Source organism: Etheostoma spectabile, chromosome 6 (assembly GCF_008692095.1).
Source record: "Etheostoma spectabile isolate EspeVRDwgs_2016 chromosome 6, UIUC_Espe_1.0, whole genome shotgun sequence".
Lineage (NCBI taxonomy): Eukaryota > Metazoa > Chordata > Actinopteri > Perciformes > Percidae > Etheostoma > Etheostoma spectabile.
The window spans coordinates 21,859,196-21,866,528 of record NC_045738.1 but is presented as its reverse complement, the minus strand read 5'-3'; the positions used below and the strand labels follow the sequence as shown (position 1 = coordinate 21,866,528).

Here is a 7,333-nt window from a genome sequence, read left to right as displayed (position 1 = left end):
TGATTTAAATGTTTACATCTAAAATTAGCTGGCATGATGACAGACAATTACTCCCCACACACAAGCACCAAAGGGAGAATATGAGTTGTTGTTACTATAAATTGGTAGAGTTTGTTATGGACAATTCTGCTTTAGCCACATGCTAAAGACGGAGCTCAACCATATTTAAGAGCAGGGCTTAAAATGTGTTAATTCAACACAGTTTAGTAGCAGTTCTCTTTCTCTTTCTTATCCATGCTTAATTACTTTGATGAAAAATGCATTGAAAAAAATACGATGCAAAAAACCCCAACAGAAGCAAGTAAATCACTGCCTCATTGAGGCAACCGTGAAACAGTGCTACATTTTCAAAAGCTTTTGGGGGAAAAAACACTTTAACTGGTGTAATGATAGTCTGCAATGAAGAGCACATTTATGAATTTGTGGATAAAAGTGTGTTGTCAACCGAACTACCAGAATTAACTATTTGCAAATGCTCTTTCAATTTATTAAATTATGCATCTGTATTTACTTCTAAGCAGATGGATTCCACCATACAACATTTATTAACTATTGTTTTTCCCATGTTTTTGTCATTTAAAAATGGTTGGTTCTACTCATTCAATATGATTTTCCTCCAGGAGAGCACAGTACTCTCATTCACCACATCTGTCTCTTAAAAGAGCGACAGCATCATTGACCACTGACCAGAAAACTCAAAACTGAGAGGTGACTTTACAGAGTTTGACCAATACTTTTTTACTACTTAGCTTTCTCCATCTTTAGCATGTCATCGGCCTCTGTTTCATTAAGTTTCCAAGCAATGAGCAGCGCTTATATCATTACATTCATCTCAAAACATCTCTGTGAAATTAGACTTTAAGGTACCCTGTGGGTTTTTTGAACGATTAGGTCCATGTTTTGTGTTTCTCATGCAGCAGTGTGCCAACAAAGGCAGGGAAGAAGAAGACTGCAAGCTAGTAAACATAGATGTGAATTATGCTGTTTGTAAATTTTTAGGACAAATCACCTTTTGCAAATATTTTATGGGGAGGACAAAACATGAACAGAAAGTTTTTGTTTACAGGAGAACTCCCCAGGGCACCTTTTGGAGTGAGACGTTGTCTCACGAGAAATACTTCAATTATTGTATTTAATTTAGTTATACATATTTTCATTTGTGTGTTACATGAAAGCCATTTTCTTAGATTTGTTTTTGCAGAAGAGCCTGGTCCTACCTTTGCCACCCATACAGTTTTAAGATTGAAAGTGTAGCTTGGCGCTGGGCCTTTATGGGAAGGTTGGAGTCCCAAGGCCAGATGTCCCAGAAGAAACACATTTCAAGGGAAGTCAATTACATCTAATTATGTAGACTGCGGCAAAAAGATTTGTAACACATGAGCTTGAGCTGCCCAGAACTAATGGTAAATATCATACTATGCAGGTGGCTACTGCTCGTGCGATCAGGTTTCAGTTTGATGGAAATTTAAACTTGTTTTTTATGCTCCATACACCGCTTAAGGTCATCTACCAGCACCGGTACTGGTATAATGCATTTAGTCTCAAAACAACTATTTGTTACAGATGTTTTGTAAAAGGCTTCCAGTCAAGAAAATATTTTGGGGGAATTGCAAATGACATTTGGACAAATTATTCAGTGGTATGTACACCCATGAGACATAATTTGGAGCAAAGCCAGATTTACAGCAGAAGTCTTTCTAGCGTGTGGAATTTAAATGAGCCGCTACACTTTTCTCCTATGTGAGCAGGAGGATGACTACTGTGTTCTTAGGCCAATAAAATGCAGCCATCTTACTTATATGATTTAGATTTGTGCAGTTTGGTAACTTGTATCACCTTTAAATCATCTTTATTACACTTTCAACATTGTTAGACAACAATATCTTCCATGTCATTTCTGTGATAGCAGGTTCCCACTTTGATCAGCCCAGAAGGAATTCCCTTGATTACAGGAAAAGGTCTGTAGGCCTTTGTCACATTAGTCTCACAGAAACAAGATTATATTTCTCTGGAGGTTAGATATCCTGTTCATATGCATGTCAGGCCCAGGTTCAGTTTTAATCCCGATTTCAGCAGGGATGCAGGGAGTTTGGCATAGGTGTATGCAAAACCTGGGCCATGACAGTTCTCCCTGAAGCCCTTAAGTCATTTGGGTGATGGCCCACAGGATTTTAAAAAGGGCTGAAAAAATTCATCTGTGTATGGAAAATCTTACATTTTAAATTTAGTAGATTACTATTGTTTCTTCAGTCCAGTAGAGACAGGAACTTTGTGGTGGGCCTCACGCGGCCAAAGTGTGGAAATGATAAATGATATCATTAATATGGTTTATTTTCATAATTACTGTTAAAGCCTGAGTGCTGGCCTATAAAAACATCCGTACGTCTTTTGAAGTTCATTAAGGGTTGTGTAATTTGACCGGAATTATTTGGACCTTTTTAATGTTCATGTTTCCCCTCGAGAGGAACTGGGTAATATTAGGGATATTTGGATTGCTCAATAGGGCCCATCTGCAAAGCACCAAGAGCAGCTCACAATTATAGTTTCCAACAAATGTGAAAATTTGGCGTTTAGCAGCAGTTGGAGATTACAGCTCCTGCTGACAGTTTAATTGCTTAAAATAACCTGTGATGAGGACTTGAGTGCAGAAAGTAGAGTAATAGAAAATATGTTGTCAACTTGTTTTTGGCATTCATTCTACATTACATTAGGTTTTATATGTGCCTTATTTTGTCCTCAAGTGACATGGTGGTGCTCCAAAGCAAGCTTAGAAATCTTCCTTGATCGTGTTAAGGCTACCTGTGTCATTTGAAAATTAGACACTGTACATGCTTTCTTTAATATACATCTCAGTTTCAAATCATTAGCCCTTTTTTCAGTTTTTCTGTGCATGTAGATACTTTTGCCCAAAAAAATACAAAAATGTAAATCACTGTAGTTCATGTATGAGTTGAATAATTAGTGTGGACATCTCCATGTGAAATTAGGCTAAGCCCTGGTCTATGCCTAAGAGCTCAATGTGTGTAACAGGAGATTGGTCATGGGGATGAAAGGGTTTTGTAGTAGTCAACTTCAACTTATTTCTTCTTGTACACTCAAAATGGTCCCTCTTGAGTTACTTGATATGAATGAACTGTTTGATCTGAGCCCGTTCTAAATTAAAAAGCAATCTGAAAATGTCAAGAGCTGTCCAGGATAAAACAATGGTCATTCTATACACAGAGCCCCTATGGAACCTGGAGTTGTTAATAGAACCCATAAGGTCTCCATCTAGTATCTTCATTTTCCAATGGAAAGCTCATGGAAGGAGTTAGCAGCAATCTTCAGTTTTACCAGCTTCACACCAAACTATTCACATCCAGAACAGTTTTTCTATATTTGATGTATTTCATTTTTTTCATTAAGTAGCTGTCATTTTAATGTTTTCAGCTGAGATGTGCTGGTCAGTGATGTGATACTGATACTATTGATTTAAGGTATTACTGCCTCCAAGCTTCCCCCTATAATGAGGAGACGGATAAAGCCTGAGATTAAATTTATTGTGCAGCCGTTTTTAGGAGTTTTGTTCTTGTATTTGTAGCAGTAACAGATATTGGCAGGGTTGAACGCAGGCCTTAATGAAAGACCTACCAGCTAACATTGATGTAATGTTGCAAAATTACGGGCACATTTTTTCTCCTTCTTGACATCTCGGTAAACTGCTCCAGATGTTGAAGATGAGGTGTGATCAGCAAAGGCAGAGAGAAACTGGCTGGACAGCAGTTACAGTGAATCATAACATTCTCAGGAACTCTTTATTTTTTTACGAGACAAAGATAAGGACTTTGGTTTACAGAGGAGAGCCTTTCTGGTTTTGGCTCAGCCTGGTGCTTGATCTGGGAGTTTTATGGCCGCTGAGTGCATTTGCCACTGATGTGGAGGTTCCGATTGATGCATTGCCTCAAGATGATTTGGGGAGGTGCCTCTGAGACTTGTTGGTTTGGCATATGCTCCAACTAGGCCCTTTTCTTCTGTTAGATTCCTTCCAAACTATTTTTAGGGCTTTACACCACCAGACCTCATTGCTCCTAAATAATGGGTAATGCATGTGAATAAGGGAACCCCCTTTTGAAGACTCCTTAAAAACCCCAAGTTATTATTCCGTTGCAAAGTCTACCACCTACAAGACAAAGGATTGCTACTTTGGCTTCCAAAGCAGAAATCTATAGATGTGACATTTTTTTTATTATCAAACAATCATTTACACACTGGTCTAATATTGTGACCTTGTTGTGGAGTTATACTGTGGAAGCTATTGCTTAAACATGGTTTTGTAACCCAGGTGTTGAATCCACAATCCACTAAATATGAAACGTGGGATGTATGACTGTTAGCAGCTTCTGTGTTAAGATTGTAGTGGTCTGTTGTAGTTATGCATACTTTCTGGTTAAAATTTAGATATGAACAGTCACTCTTGTTGACAGAGTGTGAACATGTTCTAAAGTCGCAATACAAAACACATATTCTTCATTGTGTCATCTAGTAAAACATTAAACATGTAGTCAAATGTACCTTCACTGTCCGCCTCCATAGTATACAGTCTTCTCTGACAGAATGAGACCCTGTGATCTTTTTGGGCCTGTGCAACTCTTCTTTCACAAGTCAGGAAACACAAAGGAAAAGAAAAACAGAAAGAAAACAGCCTGTGGAAGTTTGCAATCAGAAAGCACAAACTGGATCATCTCTGTCCCAATACCATCCGGAAATCTTGCCTTTGATTCTCCGGCTCGCAGGGAGCAAATGGCTTACAGAGATTGCACTATAAATCCTTCTGATCATCAGCTAAGCGGGGCCCTGTCTTCAGGACTAAAGAGACAGAGGGTGCAGACATGGAGCTTTGGAGAATCTTTTACTTGGATCCAACCCCCCATAGCAGTAACAAAACCCAACTCTGACTTTAAATAATAAAAAGATGCAGTAATGTTGGCACACTGTGGATTCCTCAGGCAGGTTGGAAGCAAGAGCATAAGTGTTCTGATGAGAGACAAAAAAACTATAGAGAGACAGAAGTTTATTAAACATCAGTTGTTGCTTGGAAGTTGTTATGAAATGATTTTTGTGTGTAGGTCCTTGTATATGTATGAAGTTGTCATAAAAATGGCAGCATTTCAATGGCTATGAAGATGAAGCCTCCAGATTGTTTATAGTTTATCAGGCCTTCATTTAAACATATCTTAAAAAAAGCCTGCATCCATTGTTTGTTTTATGACCCATCAACAAATATGCCCTCTAACAATTGTCTCTTGTATTGTATTGCTATACGGATTGTGTGTGCATAAACTTAATAAACTGTCAACTGTAATATCAATCAATATGTATTATTTTGCAAGATTGAGAAATATTTCATATGAGAGATGACGGTGCCCACTGTCACATGCACTGTACGTTGATGGCCTCAGGCCAACCCAGTTGGTGACAGGATTGTTAAATCTAAGGAAGCCTTTGATGTTGTAATTATTCTGAATTTTCCTGGAATTAGAAATAGATGCGGCAAGGGATTTAGTAGCATTTGTCTAGTTCATTTAGAAGCTTCTTGAAGCCTTTTTTATCCACTGTGTGGATGGGCGTCATATCTTTGGCCAAATAGTACATTATAGTATTGGTGATTTCAATATGTCTCTTCAAGTTCTTGTTGTACTTTGTGCCCCTAGCAAAAGCATTGGCTAGCAAGGCTTGTTTGGCTAGCTGTCGTATTAACTGCAACAGTTTTTGGGTGGGATTATTGATTGGGACTGCATTAGCCTGTGAAACAGCTGTTGGCTTAAAGCTTAAGTATTTTCAACCTACCCTAGGAGACATTACTTTTGGCCATTAAATTTTCTGTTCAATCTCTATTATTTTGTCTCCTCCCCTGAGCAACACTCATTTTCTTACTTTAGTGTTCTTTCTTTTGCTCAACTGATTCCCTTCGCTCTCTCTTTAGGTCCTTTCTTTTCTTTCGCTTCTCTGATTGTTTCCTTTTTTTTGTCTCTATTTCTTCACTTACACTGTAAGGTTCATGACGTAGTGGACATGTGCGTTGACTTGCACTAACGTGTGTAAGTGGCATGGTAACTGGCCAATGAAACGTGATCATTATAGCGGTTCAAGCGGGCTCTAAATCAAACACAGCTAAACCACACAGCCAACGGACGGGATGCATCGCTCCACAAAATAAACTAAATATCGCGTACTAATTGCGACACTGTCAAAATAATATTGCGCAACGTGATATAATCATAAAAATATTGTGCTGATATATCATGCACTCCTACATGTACTTCACTTTGCTGCACTTTTATGTCCCCTCATTCAAGTTTTCAACATAGAGTAGCCCGTTGCACTAATTTTTGTTCGGTATTGCAAACTGATTTGAAGCATCTAAAGAAGGATAGGCACAAGTGTGTCATTCCAGCAGAAAGCCTTCCATCCAGGCACCATTGCTGTCAGTCACCCAACGCTACACAACCCACAGCGTTACACTGCTTTGTCTTTAAGGTTTAGTTGGGTTTTGGGTTCGTGGTGGGATGAGGTTACTTTAACTCCTCAGACAGTCCTCAGACACAGGAAAGCTGTCGGGGGCAAATTTAAACCCAGTGGCTTCCTGCATCCAGTGAGTCAAGCGGTGATCAATACACTCTGGGCAGGATGCTGCCGCTTCACTATTTAATCCCTGCTCTCAGGCCATCCGGACTACAGCAATCCCTCAATGGAGCTTATTACTTGCTGGGTGCTCCAGGTGATATTGCCGTCTGGGAAACGATTACTTTGCAATTAGGGCTAATGTTTGCTTTATTAGTGCTTTCTTCGGACAGAAATTCTGGGACGATATTGTGTCGCAATTAGGAAAACCACATTCTTTGAGTCTTAAGTCTATACAGACACTATAGGAAGAGATTGCACTACATAAGGGAGCACGTTTATTTTGCTTTTAATATTCTTGTGTTGTGTGAGTGTGACCCAACAGGCTTTCATTTCATTTAGTTTTTTGGGTGGTGCCATATGCCACTGGGTTTGCAATTGTTGTAATTTCTCTAACCACAATCATAGAGATGCACATTTTTCTTTCACTTTTGGTGAGTAACAAAAAGGAGTAACACAGTAACTGAGTGCCTCTGTGTGTAATTTCTCAGTGGAGAAAGGTAGGCTTGTATGACTCCATGTTACACAAACTGTGGGTGGTCTGTGTTTTATGTCTCAGTGTGAGTGTGTGCTCCATTTAGCAGACCCTCACCCCTTTGACCTATGAATAATTTCACTCTTATTATAGAAATGATGACGCCATGTAAAGCAGGACATTGTAACCAGGAAAAGC

At 39.0% G+C, this 7,333-nt stretch overlaps 1 protein-coding gene across 4 annotated transcripts in view; it reads left to right on the top strand.

The window, feature by feature from the left end:
- The window catches only part of vps13b (vacuolar protein sorting 13 homolog B), a 354,534-nt gene that overhangs the window by 4,059 nt on the left and 343,142 nt on the right, over positions 1–7,333 (top strand). The window lies entirely within an intron of this gene.